A 15,874-nucleotide genomic window follows, 5' to 3' on the forward strand; every position below is an offset into this window, starting at 1 on the left:
TTTAACGATTACAATAATGATAAAAATCATTTTCTAATTGCTTCTTACAATTATTCATGAACAATAAATGATATTTTGTTCGAATAATGTCTATATATAGCTCATTTTTTCACCTTCAACTTTCAATGTGCTTCGACACAATGTTATCGTGGTTAATAACTAGTTGAGTGCGTTGCTCTGGTTTATACATATTCCCTTGTTTCTTTCTTCAACGAGAGAAAGTGCTACGCGACACATTTTCATTATAATTAATCTTGCACGAGGCCAAGATCTTCTTGATAATAATGTATACACAACACACAGGTTCATACTCGAAAGTACAGAAAATTTCATTCATAGTTTATTCATTGAAGCTTCACAAACTGTTCTATTTGTTCCTTGTTTTTGCAATACTCATCATCTTATACACTATTTTTCATAAATATTCGGACAGGGAACAAATTTAAATAAATGGTACTATTTTTCTAACTATTTTTCTTTTTTACTAATATTTTAATATTTTAAATATTCCACTGGTTGCCTTAATTTATTAACATAATACTGACGATAATTAAAATTTTTTTAATTTTTTGTCTTTTAATTCTTTAATTCTATTTTTGTAGTGATTCCCACTGACCATTGTACAATTGCCATTTTTAATCCTCTATATCCCAAATTTGTATAATTTACAAAAGAAAATATTACAAATCAATGTTAAATAAAATTAGTAAAATATAAGGAAAAATTTGTTAGTAAATTTACCGCTATACGAAGTGAGAGTAAAACAGGAGTGTGTTACACCGGTATATCTTCAAGCAAGTCAAGATCAGTGAAAACGCTAATTATTAGCGGAGAAATCATTAATTATGTCGCCGGTGTTCCGTCTTCGTTTAGTTATTCCTTCCTTTTTTCTTTATTCTTCTCTTTTTCTTCGAATCTTTCCGTCTTTTACTCTTTGTCTTCCTCTTCTCTTTTTCCTAAGCCTTCTCTTTCACCGTTGCATTCTTTCTTAGCGTTAATTATGCGAACAACTCCCACGACTAAAGAATGCCGCTCAAGATCATGGACTACGGTCGTGTCAGTCGACGACTTTTCTAATTATTCTCAAGCAATTTTTCTCTCGAGACGCGTTATATACGCTCGAAACCGTGCCGTTCGAATGTAAAATCGACAGGTGTTAAGCCCTGGCTTCCTGAATTCGTTTAAAACACCAGTTGACCCAACGTTCAGGCTGAAATTCGTAAAATGGTGCCAACGAACGCTTCTTGAAATTCAAATAAGATGCCCGTTCGAGTGAATTTATTTGTCGATGTTGTGGTTTCGTTCGTTCTTGGAACCGTACGAAAAAGTATCCTTCTTTTTACATAGTTTTTTATTAGACTCATGTAACAATAATTTTGTGGTTCCTATTATTATCAATTTTAAAGTATAAACTAAATTATTTAAAGTTAAAATCAAAATTCCATTGGTATTCAACAACCACATTTTACATACCTTTTCTTTTTGCAACAAGAAATTTTTGAAACTTTAGCATCATAACTGCCTTAATAAATTTTTTTATAAAACGTACATTTTACAAAATTGTATAATAATAACGCTTTACATGTAATTTTTCATTCCCTTCTTTATTTTAATTGCAAAGGTTTGAGACTTCCATTTTTCAAAGCTTGTTTCACATATTTTATGAATTATTTTTCTAACAATAGACACAGCGGAGATTTTATAGTTTAACTTTTGGAATTCTTTACATCGGTTTTGTGAGAATAGAAAATTTAACCCGTTACAAAGAGTATCCGTTACAGAAATTGAACAAGGTCTGTAGTTTTCAATGATGTCGCGTTTGTCACAGTCGAGTATTCATAACGCAAAGTACGCTTTGAGAATTATACTTAGATACCGTTCATCTATTCTTCACGCATGCACAGATTCCATGTTGCACATAAAAATGTTGCAAACAGCAGGGAAGCACGGATTGACCGCTATAATGGACGAGCAACCTGCTGTTTAAGACGTTATTCTCATTTTTCTCTGGTCCATTTCAATGATATATTTTGGGAATTTTTATTTGGTCGAAAGCTGAACGTATCTTTATGAAATTTTGCAAATTTATACATATACCTGCATATGTTTATATTTAGTTCATGAAATTTTATTTCATTTACTTTATTGCTGAGTTTTAGTGACACACTTTGAAACTAGTTCAATTTTCGTGACTCATCATAGTATTTTTGACTCTTGTCATTTATTTACAAGAAAAAAATGTAGCAATTATTTATATGAAAAATATTTGTGTTGGTAAAGAGGATATTTTATTAAAATTTTCGAAATACGACACCATCAGTTGGACGTCACTAATTGAGAGTATAGTAATTAATTGAGGAGGTGCTATCAAAACTGTAGTAATTCTTTGGAAAGGTAGACAGTATTTCGACAGTGAATTAAAATTCAATATAAATACGCCCACAATGGACCACTGTTCCTTAATCTTTGCCACATTTGGAGATGCTACAAGCATGAAAAACATCGGTGATTCAACTCTTAAAATTTGTTCAGTAATATAAAATTTTACTTTAAAAATCTAGATACAGACATTTTGGTTTGCTTAAAAATTTATTCCAAATTTACAATCTTATACACACATTTGATGTCATAGTAGTCATTTTGTAAAAATTACACATTGGACGATCAGATTTCTTAAAATTTTATTTTAAATTTTCTTAACTTTACCAAACATAGCATCGTATACACATTTCTTTCCGTAGCAGTTAACTCGTTGAAAGTTCAGTGTCTCAATAATTAATACATGGTCTTGAGATGTATATATCATCTTACGTATTAATTATCTCCACATTCTCAATGGTAGAGAGCGAAGAAAATGCTGAGAAAAAATCGTGAGAAGAATCGTTTGAACTTGCATCGAAATGAATAGTTTTCACTGCAAACACTTTTCCTGTTTTAAACACTTTTTCTTGTTTCAATGACAAGAGTAAAATTATCGAAAAAGAAAATAATTTTTTTAATTCTATAACTAAAATGGATGTAAAATACTGTATGTATATATTTTATTTGAATGAATTATTTAAAATAGTAGGTACAGATAATTTATTATTCTAAATTGTTATTTTCATATGCAATTTTCTTAAGCCTTCTTCATATCTATTTCAAGCGGTAATGTCCAACACGTGGTATTTCCGGTACATGCAAGACCACCATCGGTACTTCCTGTACTGAGGGTTTTCTTCCGGTGCAAGTCAGTCAGCTTGTAAGAACAATATCTCTAGTACTGGTTAATAAAATGTGTATTGATTACTGAATTTCTCTTGAAAATCACTACATATTAAAATAGTCTGCAAAAAAATAGGTTTGATTAAAAAAAATGAATTTACATAAAAATTTGAGCTTAACAAAAATTTATTTCATAAAAACTTAAATATCATCTTTATGAAATAATTAAGAAAGATTAATTGAAGCCATAAATTCCAAAACAATACAGATATACTTTTAAGAATTAAAGAGAATAAATTAAAATTTAAGAAATCTAACTTGAACCTAATCAAAAATAAATTAAAAATCTGTTCTCTTGGAAGTATTAGTTGGATGACTTGTGCTGGTTTGGAATTCATAGCATCAATTATTAGCATACTTGGGATGGTAATTGAAACTGTGTATGCCAATAACTGGCACATAATAATTTTATATTAATCTGACAAACAAATTATTTCATATTTCAAGTACGAGGATGAATCCCTATTAAAGTTGGGAGTGACAAGGATTAATGTAGTGGCAAATTAGTATAGCTCAGTCCCTATATTCATAAATATACTCAGTCAGGAATACAGTTTTACAATTTAAAGATCATAAAAATGTATAAATGTCTTATAACTTTGAACACTAGTGTATTTGCTTTCTTTTTTCTATAAAAAATAATGGAACCGTTACAAATATGTCTGTACATCACGAAACAACTTACCTGGATAGTTGGATAAAAAAAAAAAGGATATCTGCACGGTAAATGGATCCCATCGCTCTTTCCGCAGAGCATATCATTACAGTTTCCAATAGATTGGAAATAGAGAATAGGAACCGAGGATGCACCAGGGAGAATTTTCTCGTTCTCCTTGGCAGGCTTCCTTCTCCTCTTTCCAATGACTCAAGTCCACTGACCGAGACTCGGATGCCATGTTATAAAGCTGAAGAAAAAAGAAGTCGCGATCGTAAACCGAGCTCGCTTCCACGCTTCGCGATAGTAGTTCCGTCCTGGCGATCGGACAAGTCGTTTTTCGTGGAATGTCAGGAAACTTCGGATTCTTGGTGAATTTTCTCGGTGAAATTCGACCATTCCCTACAATTTAATCGTTTCATTCTATTCACACGACAGTATGGTGCAAGGCGATAGGCAAACCATCTCAAAGTAGAATTTTCAAAATCGCTACTAGAACTGGGACGTGATTTATTTATTTATATTAAAGATCTTAATATTTTAATTAAATACATACTTACTAATTGAATGAGTATAGTATTAGAATACAAAAAATTATTACAAAAATGTTGAACAATAGCATTGTTATTATTCATCGATAGAAAACATTTCTACTTGGTTTCTTTAATAACTTCAAGGTGAAATTCAATTCCAGTAATCAGAAATGATTTTTAAAACAGATGATCATAGGTCTCGTAGGTTGATCAGAAAATTTCATTCTTCCTTTTCATTTCTATTACTTCCTGGTTTGTGTGGTTATTCATAATTGCTTCTGATTCACAGAAAATTGATCCAAATCATTTCACTGGAACTTTTAATTTTAACATTCTTTTTTCCATTAAATATTTTGTTATCTAAATAAAATTTCAAATATTTCTGTCAGTAGCATTAAACAATGCTTTTATGAAATATTGAAGATTTTAAATGTGCTATTTAAATTTCAGTCGCATTACCATTTGAATACTTTCCCAAACTTATATTTCCTTCAACAAAAACGAGGCCGTTCTTCACAAGTTTCCCAACTGAAATAAATATTTTCCCCAAAAGAGCAGAAGTTTTCGAAATACATGATACGCGAATTAAACCTCGATCGTTTGCGTAATCCAGTGAAATAATTGTGGCAATGGAACGCGGTAAAAAAAGTTGAAAGAAAGGATTGTTATGGAAAAATCGAGTGCTGTGCTTCACGGTGGCGCTCCTCAGTCGTGGCAGGACGAATAAATAAAGCGACGAGAATGACCCACACTCGATTATATTGGCAAAGCGGAAAAGAGACAAGCATCGGTTGTTCAACAAAGAATGAGTTGGATAAAGACGAGTGGATAGAAAATATGGCCATGATATTTACTAACTGCGGCCTCCACGTGAAAGTGCTTGGTTCTTCGCTTTGTAACTTGGCCGAGGAACGCGTACGGTTTCATGTAACGGGTGACATGATCGAACTTTTCGATGAAAAGAAAATAAGAAAAAAAACATTAAGATCACGTTCGGATTCGAGGCAAAACGTTGCGTTTCAACGCTGTTATCCCTTGTTATCCGTGACAGAATTCGTTTATTATTAATATATTCCAAGGATTCTGTATAGGTTCACCCTGAACAGAGAAACGAGGAGAGAACGTGGCGGAAAAATGGAACGATCGAGTTGCGAGAGATTCGAATGTGATGGAATTTGACCTAAATAAGAGTTTGTAGAAGCGTGAACTCTCTCCCTTTTACATCTGCCCGATGGAGCTCGCGAATAAATCGTACCAGACGTGTCTTTTTTTAATTAACCAACGTGCTTTGTTAATGATAGAAAATATTATCTTTCATGGAATTTAATTCAAATTATTTATTTTGAAGAATTACTATGATTTTTATATATTTCTTTGCTATTGGGGTGTGTTCTATTTTTGGTTTATGAGTAATTCTCAAAATATGATAACCCTTGAACCCAGTTACAATTTAATTTATTATTGCATATTATTTTAATTTTCTAAATTTTACATTGTTCCTCTAAAAGTTATTCTTTCAGTATATAAAACTTTTTTATTTAAAAATTATACATTTAACCTTATGTTAATATTCTTGTTAATGTCCTCTTGTAGGTTTGGGTTTCAATTGACCCAGACTCTCAAGCATATGTTATATCCTCCTTTTCTCATTTTTTTTTACCCGTTGGTTATTGAATAGCTTGGTGAACCAAGCGTAACATTGCTCTCGATTGTTACCTAAAAACTAGCATGGTTCAGTGAAAGTCAATTTTTACCAGTATTGACATTATTCATGTTTCTTCCACATAAAGGCGAACGCTGAGGTTGCATTATCGCTGTATCAGTTTCACAAATTATTTGAAACCTTTAATGTAAATTTTATTTTTCACTGAAACACAAGTTTATTTGTTTATCAAGCATGAGAAGCGAATTGTAATTATTTTTTGTTACCTTTTTTATGACACAATCGTTCGTTTCAATTGCAAGAAACGCGACGGATAAAAAAATGATTCGATTTTATTAATAAATTGAAAGAATTAATGCACTGCCTCGGGAACGGTATTCCAGTTCGTCAACATTTTAATCGAGACACTTCGTAAAAGGAAAAAATGTAGGTTACTCAAGCAATTTAATCCGGTAACGCTTGACTTCACTTCATCAACCAGTTCGAAACACCTAAACTTCGTCAGTTCCATTAAAATCTATTTCTGTAATTATTTTATCAAATAAACTCCCTGGCAAACTTACAACACCATAATTTTCTTTGAAACTTGCATCGAGAGTTAGTCAAAGTTTTAACAGGAAGTAATAAATATCATCGATACTTTTCACTAACGCTTTACGGATCGCGAATTCCTGAAGGATCTATAATTTTTATAATTTTATATCCTGTTTATATTTACAAGAAACATAACAACTGTTTGAAATTCATAGAAAACTGTAAAATACAATGCTATAAAATGCCATTTTTTTTCTTTCTCTTCTTTTCAGATACAGATAAATTATTTTTAGATATATTTCTTTAAAAAAATATTAATTATTCTGTAATTTATTGAGTGGTTTGATAAAATAACATGTATGACCACAGCCAGTGTAAAAGTGTTACATATCACGTATAGCTATCTATTACTGTGGTAATAGACGCATTAAGCATTGTTTTTCTAATAAATTCTAATCTTTTTAATAATCTCCATTAATAGTACACAAAGAACGAAGGACATACAGTTCCCTCGATTTCCTTATCCTTGTACCGTAACACTTCATGGTACCTTTCGAAACACCTCGTTCAATGCTTACCTATATGGTCCATTCAAGTGTATCAATTTTTCATTTTTCATACTTAAGAGAATAAGATTTTAACCTAGATTCATTCAAAAGCCACCGTACTTATTAGAAGATAATTGGTTCTCCATCGGTGAAGTACCATTTCGTGGATAACTCTCTAAAGATAATTCGTCCAAGAAATTGTCCTGATAATGATATTATTTTTAAACTTTCTTTGGCTGCTAAATTCATTGAAAACCTCTGACTTGTTCATCGGTAGGGTGCCATTTCACGGACGATCCCATAAAGGTAATTAATTCAAAGAATTTCACTGGCGTCGCTAATGCCCTTAAGATCTCTTCGTAAAATAGGATTTGGACCTATAGATTCATCCAAAAGTGGTTATCCTCTTGTCAGAGGAACGTTGCTTCTCCATCCGTGAGGTGCCATTTCGCGGACGACTCCGTAAAGGTAATTCGTCCAAAGAATTTCGATGGAAAATATTCTCTGTGGTATCCTTAAGGTCTCGTCGGGTGCTCCTCGCAAAACAAGGACAGAAGAGAAGGGGATACGAAGTTGTATAGGCACCTTTCTCGCTGCGCTCGCTATGGAATGGCAAAAAAGAGAGGAGGCACTCTGACGTCACGTTGGTTGGTCGGTAGTGCCGCTAGCCTCTCACTTGGTCGGCGACGTTCGGTATGCCCGGTTCGGTTCTCCTCTTGATCCGATCTCGATCCGTTCGATTTTGTGCCACGATCGTTCGATAGCCTTTCCAGCCGATCGAACGAAGGTCGCTCGTTGAAATTCGGCCCCTGGTACCGTGCAAAATGTGCGACGACACGCGACGACCCCTCGGTTAGACCGGTGTGCTAAACTGACAGTGAAGTTGTTCCGTGCGAATCGGCCGGCTCCATTTGACCCGACAGTGCATGGCTGATTTCAAGTTTGTTTCTATCGTTGGTGCCATGATCATTTGGATACCATTGTGAATGGATTAGATAGCTACCGCGGTAAGTTCAACCTCTTTTCTTCGGCCACTTCCGGCTGCTCTTGATCAGCTTCTGTTGCGTTGGTTCACCGTTAAGATGGTGATAAATGGATTAATTTTAATTGTCATTTGTATAGAATTGTTTATAATGAAAATAATTTAATAGTAATTGAAAAGGTAGTAATATTGTGTTAGATCACCAGGTAGATACGGAAGTAGAGAATTGCGTAAGATTCTATATGCGATGATAAAAATGGTAATTTTTCATTTTTGTCATTTAAGAAAAGTGTTTTTAATTAAAATATACTGAGAGATTAAGGTGGAAAGATTTTTTCGGGATTGTTATGAATTTTCAAGTTTCGACTGGTCAGTTTGGCGATGAGATCATTGTTGGGAATTGGGAACTTCGAAGATGATACAGATGAAGAATTATTCATAATAATAAAAATGATTTGATGGTAAATGGAGAAATGAAAGAGACATTGTTGTATAGATTGTTATATACAGTAACAAGCAGTGGCAAAAATGAGTAATTCCATTTTTTATTATTTCTAAAATACCCTTATTAATAAAGTAGGGGATTTTCTAAAGATTATTATAATCTTTTACATTTTGTTTTGCTACTTTTTACTTGGTGTAAAAGTTATTGAAAATGATAGAATTAATTAGAATATAATAAAGAATATATCTATCAGACAAATTCCATCAAGTTATAAGGATTCTGAGTTTGACGATAAAAATGGCTAATTTTTTGCAAATACTTTTTCTTTATTACTTACATTCTGATGTGCAATAAGACAAAAAAGGTAGAGAGACACTTTCGGTGAACTTTATTAAAAATCAACTGGTTTTTCGGTTGATTTACATGGATGAATCCACGGACCATTGACCTTTAAATGTCCCTATGTTGGAGAACTGTTCGAAATGCTCTTTCGTCCGCTTAGCATGAATAATTGATGGTAAACATCCAGGTTGGCCTGGATAGAATGAAATATTTGAATTCAGTTTTACGTCAGAATATTCTGTTTTCGGAGAAATCTTGCGCTAAATGGTACTCGGTGATTCTTATTTTTGAATAATTGTTTAGTATATTTATCTTTGAAGCGAACTTGTGATTCATTATTTAATTAGAAAGCGTTATTACAGTGTTCGAGATGAATTTATTTGCCTTCTTCAAAAATGTTTGAATGGAACGGTATAATATCCAGAAATTTCGAACTTTTTCCTGGTAAACTTTTCTGTTGGTCATTTTGTATGCATTACTTTCAAGGAAGAGAAACGCGGCCACTTGTTTCACTGCTATTTTTTCATATTTCTTGCTAAATGAAAGCACTTCATTTTAATGCAATTACTTATTTAAAAAATTGTATATTTTTACATATATTGAAAGATTAAGAAAATTAAAATACCACTGAGTTATCTGTTGAAGTATTTTTTTCCTTCTTAATAAAATTATTTTGAAATATTATAATTTTGCAATATTAAGTACAAATTTTCTTAATTTTAAGCTAATTCAATGTTTCGTAGAAAATTTTTTCCAAGAAAATTTCATATAATGGAATATAACGATTTATTAATTTTAGTTCGAGCGAAAAGTAACACCGATTTCTATGTCTCTTTTATTTTTTTTTACTAGGATTGCAGATAATGATCACGTGTAGTATTACGTGAGTACATACGAACCTTCGCTGAAGTTGTTAACTCATTGATATATGCTGTAAACTCGCGTCCTCAGATTTACGACTGTATTTTATTCGTGTCACTGGTATTCAGATTTTCATTTAAACACGTAAAACAATTGTTGCAAATCTTTCATATTTATAAATTCCTCTATAACATAGTTTTATTTAAGACACGAAATTCTGTTCTTTTATTAAAATTGTCACCGCCCACATGTAATATAAAATTTTAAGCTGCAGAATTTCTTTTACGTCAAGGTACACGTGCAATATATACATATTTCACTGTTGACGTAGATTCGATAAAAAAGATATTGACATTATTCAACTTTGCTTTTCGTCGCAAGATAGAATAAATTAAAGCTTATTAATGTGCAAGGTATTTAATAGAAGACACTTTTTTTATCGTTTTTAGATAAAGAACAAACGAGTGGTAAATAAAATTATATAAATGATTAAGAAAATTTTGAAAAAGAAAAACAAATGTGAGATTAAAAACATAATACTATTTTATACGTTAATCCTTTTCTATGTCGTTCGATTGAAATAGCTGAACGTGTGTTCTTCTTTTAGAAAATGCACCGATCTAGTAATCGTAAAAGGAATAAGGGGTTAACGGGTTAAAACAAACTGCTGTGATTAGACAGCACCGTCGTAGTGTGAGAATCAGCTTAGAATTACCGATGAACAGCGACCGGAATCGGTCGTGAATGTTCAATTGAATTCAGTCTAATCACTTGAAAACCCCAACCGAAAATTTATGTTAAAGATAATTACCATAGAAATAATAAATAGTTTCGTATACCCCCGATAAATTTGATAAAAATATAATTTAGTCTGAAATTGTTGTTCATTGTAGTGAAATTTCATAGTAATTTCTTAGTCTAAGATAGATGGAATTGAATATCTCGATAGGATGAAATATTTTTGGTTGACCAGTTTCGAAAGGTCGAAGAACTGTTATAGCTTCTTCGGTGGCTAGTTTCCCATGGCGCATTCAGGGCATCTCGATTCGTTCGATTTGTTTCGTTCTAGAGCATAACTAACAAATATCTCGCTTCCATGAATCGCCTTGCAACCAGAACTCCGGAGTACTTTGACTCCATGGTATCCAGTAAGTCCAGTTTGAGTAAGCATCCCGACTTCTCTCTACCTTCAAGTGGATTGACCTCTGCCGTCAGGATTCGTGATAGGAATAAATTCTCGATTATGTCTCCTCGTCTCCTCACTTCTGTGAGTTTCCATTCGTACGACAAACCGAATCGTTCCTTTCAATTTTGGATACCGTCTGGTCATAGTCGAACTGGAATCGGTATGTGAGCTGTTTAACATAACCCTTTTCCTTCGTCTTTTTACCTTGTACTCGAACAAACATCGTTGTAACAGTTGTTCTGTGACCTCTCGAAGAGTTATAGGCGTTTATCTTGCACGATGATGGAATACAAATGTTGGGATTAAAGTCTGAATTTTTCTTCTTTCAAGATATTCTTGGTTATTGTTTAAAAATATGATTTACGTTTAATCGTGACCATCAGGAGACGGTTGAAAGTTTAGACTTTCGAAATCTACAGTGATGAAAATTATAATATATGTGAAATTTTAGACGAATTTTGGTTAGTTTAAGGATAATGGCAATTAGAAGACAAATAGGTGGCTTACTTTTATTTTTAAATAGAATTTATAATAAAAAAATAAAATATATATAGGGGAAAGTTGGAATAATTGGACCAATCAGTTATTATTTTTTTGAAAATTTTTTAAAATGTCCTCGTAAAAAATCGTAATAGATTATGAAAATCTAAATAATAAATAAACGTGAATTTTATGCCATTGATATTGCTACTTATCCTGAGAAATAATCAACAACGAAGCTTTTACGATCAGACGATAAAATTCAAGATGAGCAACCACCAGTTACATCATTCTTGTCCTTTGGTTCTTCTTATTTTAAACCGCAGAAACAGGAGATGAAGGAAATATAATTTTAGTCAAAAATTATGGGGGATAAACTTACGAAACGTTAGACGTTTGTGGTAGATAAGTAGAAGAGATAGCTGTATTACATTTTTCAACAATTATCAAATGTAATGAAATAAAGTGGTAATCAAGTTTCTGAAACCAGTATTTCAAACGTTTTCAGTCAACTAAAATTTATTTATTTATTCTACAGTGCATTATAAACACCTTTAACCCTTTATTTATTTCAAAGTTTTCAAAATAAATTTATGCTAATTGTTTAGAAATCAAAAGTGAATAATCTTACTACATTTAAAATTACATTATCTTAGATGCTATAATAATTCAATAATAATAACGATGTTCTTTGAAGTATAGGCGGTAGATATTTAAAATAGATATTTTTAATTATAAAACGTAAATTAAATTAGTATTTATTAATTTTTTTTTAATTAATAATATTCTGTGCACATGCTATGTTTCGTTTCAAAAGGTTAATTACTATGGTGTTTAAATATGAAATTGATAATCTATGTCCATTTTCATTGTATGCAAAATAGCAGACATACACGGAAGGAACTTGAAAAAAAAATATGAAGAAGCAGATTCTAGTAAGATTGTAGATTAATTTGCACAAAAGCGAGGGTAGGAAATCTTCTCATAAAACTTTGTCGCGATTCGAGCGATAATCGTCTTCACACGGAAATTGCACGTAGAAAGACGTTAAAAAGTTAGTTCGCTGGGCTGAAATGTTAACTCAATAGGATTTTGACGTGCCGTAGAACTATGAGAATAGCTAGACAATTGAGAAAGCATCGCGGCAAAATTCTCTCTGATTGTTTTCGTAGAAAGTAAACATAGTGGGAAGGGGATTCTGGCGAGAGTAGGCTCTTTCTTGTGTTTCGAGAAAGGTTGCCGCACGAAAGGATCGTAAAAATCCAAATTAGACCTAATTAAACGTGGCTGAAACAAAAAATATAAGAAACGAGTCGAACCTTTCTCGCTAAGAAAAAAGAATCTGCGACCGACAATCGAAAACTAAGGACGCGTATAATTTTGTCAATTTTTTTTCAAATTCTTCATCCATTAAGAGTTGAAAAATTAAAAATTAGTGTCTCTAACTAATATTGATGTAAAGTTTGTAGAAAGAACAAGCTTCCATTCTTTCCTGCCTCAACATTTGATTTAGAATTAATATTTACTTGTGTTCTCATTTGTAAAATTTTATATTTTCAATATAATATGAAAGCCTTCCGTTTAGAAATTTGAATGCCTAATTTTAGTCAATGCGCCATTGTGGGTATACGTTTCGTAGGTCTGGGTCACAACTGACCCGGTTATTGTCGTTCCAAAGTGTATTATTCGCACTAAAGGAGTAGTAGTCGAGACAGGCCAAAATTGTTGCCTTTATATTCCTTTTGGCGAGCAGGCTAGCCATACCAGAAACATCATGGCATTCGACTATTTACTCGCCTATTGACACACTTTACAGGTCTGTCGTAATGTGGACTTCACGAATGGACGAACTTCTGCATCGATTTCACGTTGTCTGAAAGTTCGATATGAAATTCAGAAACGTTTGTGCAGGGTTTTAGCATCTGAAGTAACGTTATCGGGAATGGAAATGAAAAAGTACCGTTTGTTTTACAGTTTTCTGAGTACTTATTGGGAGAAAGAATGGTTTAAAAGGAATCAATCTTAAGCATTACATAAACATAGAAATGATCTAAGAAGATTTATTTTACCATTTGTTATATCGTATATAAATATGCAATGATGCCTGCTAATAAAATAATAATAGCTAAAATAACGTAGCTAATTTCAAACTGTAATAACTTTTGAATTCATACATGTAGTTTGAAATTATAAGTACCTTAGTGTACAGGTGCAATTGCAATTTTCTCATGCAACCCTGCACAAAAGTGCATTATTTTTAGAATATTCATCATTTGATACCAGTTTGTCCAAGTTATACGGAAGATCCTATAAAATCACATATTAACAAGTAATAAAATTATTAATAATTCAAGACTTTGTTAGCAATATTATTTTAATCTTTTAAATGATTTGTGAATATTGTAAATTCTAAAGGGGATATAAATTATTATAAAAGAAAGATGCCATTCCTTGGACATGACTAGCTTCATCGAACAAATGATTTTAACAGGGTCGGTTTGCTATTACCGTGCTGTAAAACGGTATACATACATATTATCTATTCTTTGTGCAACGGTGCATCGAGTAACAAAAGGTTACTAGGTTTCGCATTACGTAATTACTTTGTCGCTCCTTCCACCAGGAACTTTATATGCAATCGGTTAAATCCTGCTCGAATTCGAATATAATCCCTTTAATTTGACATCAGATCACTCTACAGATTTTTCTATATTACAGAAAATTTTATAAAACCTTATCGTATTAGACTCAATTCTTGAGACTCTTATTAATACTCGAGGTTCTATAAAATATTAAAAATTATAAAACATAGATATATATAATAATGTAAGTTATTGATCTAAAATTTTAAATTTGAAAATTAAAAGAAAATTAAAAGAAAAATTTGTTCATAAAATAGAAATCTATTATTTGGTTTTGGTCGCAATTGAAAAATATCAAAAGAATAATCCAATGTCGCTGTTTTCGGTGTCTATGTTTATTTTAAATGTACCATGTTAGGTAGGAAATGGCTTCAGAAGATTTATCGGTGAAAATATCATCGTCGTGAATCTGATTCTCCACGCGAACAATTATCCTCTCGAGTAATAGTTCCTGTTTGAGCTGATTCGACAAGACAAATGGAGATGACCCGTTTAGTCTGCTCGTCGATGAACCGTTGATCACGACGAATGCTTCGAAGCAAAAACTTGGAAACGCGATGGTCGACCGGTTTGAATTCTCGCTATCGAGAAAGGAAACATCAACTTTCTTCCTGTCTTTCTCTCTTTCTTTAGTTTTCTTTGTTTCCTACGTACAAATTCTCCTTTCTTACCTTTTACAACTCGAGTAACGCTAGCCTGTTCAAACGCGACGATAACATTATTGTTGGGAACTTTGTTATTAATAAAATTTTTCTCAGCACAATTTTCAACTTAGAATTATTATTCAGAGATTTTTTAATCATCTATTTTTCATCATTGTCCTTTTATGGAGTTTGAAGACGATTAGAGGGATCGCCCACTTAAATAACTGTATCGCTCCATAAGGTGCTGAATGACTCGAGAACCTGAAACGATGCTACGTCTAGAAACAGTGTAAAAATGTTGGTTTAAACACTCATGAAGAAACTTAATTTTTTAATTCAGATTATTAATACCTAAAGTTTTTATTTCTAATGATTGACTTTAATTATCTCGTAAAGGGTGGTATTACCAACAAAAATTGCTTTTTTTCATTTTAAAATTCTAATAAATTATGAAACTCATATCTGTAACTGAGTAATTAAAAAATTAATTTTTCGAGTGAAAATTTCCAATTTTTAATTATTCATTCATTTGTAAGGGTATTAATTATAATAAAAATTGTTTCCTTTCATCCTCAATATTTAATTTCTTTTTTTAGCAAATTTTTTTTAATTAAAAATGAAAATTTTATGTGCTTATTAAGTTTCCTTTTCTTAGAGCAAGTAATGCAATTCTTTTGCCAATTGAAACCCAACAAAGAATGTTATGCGTGCCTGTTAAAATAAGTGTAGGTAATATGAATAAACGTGTTGCAATATGAATTTTCATTACGTTATTTAAGAGAGTAGTAATTTTGCTCTACTGACCAAATACATTTCCTGTGGCTCATGTCTATGGAATATAACATACGTGTGTAATCTAGAGGCTATTAACCCTGTTTCCGGAAGAGAGCAGTGCACGAGCTGAGGCCATTGTCTTCACTTTCCGATTGCTAGACATTCGTGTAAGATCTCTTATATATCATTGATGAATATTCACCAAACACGTGACTAACATGAGCGACAACTTCCTCTTTGTATGCATTTACGTTCACACCTTATCGTCGGTTTTCTATCTATTTTCTTTTGAAATTGCTTTCTTAATGATGTTTATGAATC

General features: G+C 32.1%; 1 protein-coding gene across 2 annotated transcripts in view; it reads left to right on the plus strand.

Annotated features, from left to right (window-relative positions):
• The window catches only part of RhoGEF64C (Rho guanine nucleotide exchange factor at 64C), a 47,008-nt gene that overhangs the window by 3,000 nt on the left and 28,134 nt on the right, over window positions 1–15,874 (plus strand). Inside the window, exon 1 of one of the 2 annotated variants that reach the window (XM_034340296.2) lies at window positions 7,863–8,204. The exons of the other annotated variant lie outside the window; for it this stretch is intronic. The gene's annotated coding sequence lies outside the window, so the exon portion shown is untranslated. Of the gene's footprint in view, window positions 1–7,862; window positions 8,205–15,874 lie in introns of those variants that run through there. 2 annotated transcript variants of the gene reach the window in all.

The sequence above is a fragment of the Osmia lignaria genome, chromosome 10, assembly GCF_051020975.1.
Source record: "Osmia lignaria lignaria isolate PbOS001 chromosome 10, iyOsmLign1, whole genome shotgun sequence".
In the NCBI taxonomy this organism is placed as follows: domain Eukaryota; kingdom Metazoa; phylum Arthropoda; class Insecta; order Hymenoptera; family Megachilidae; genus Osmia; species Osmia lignaria.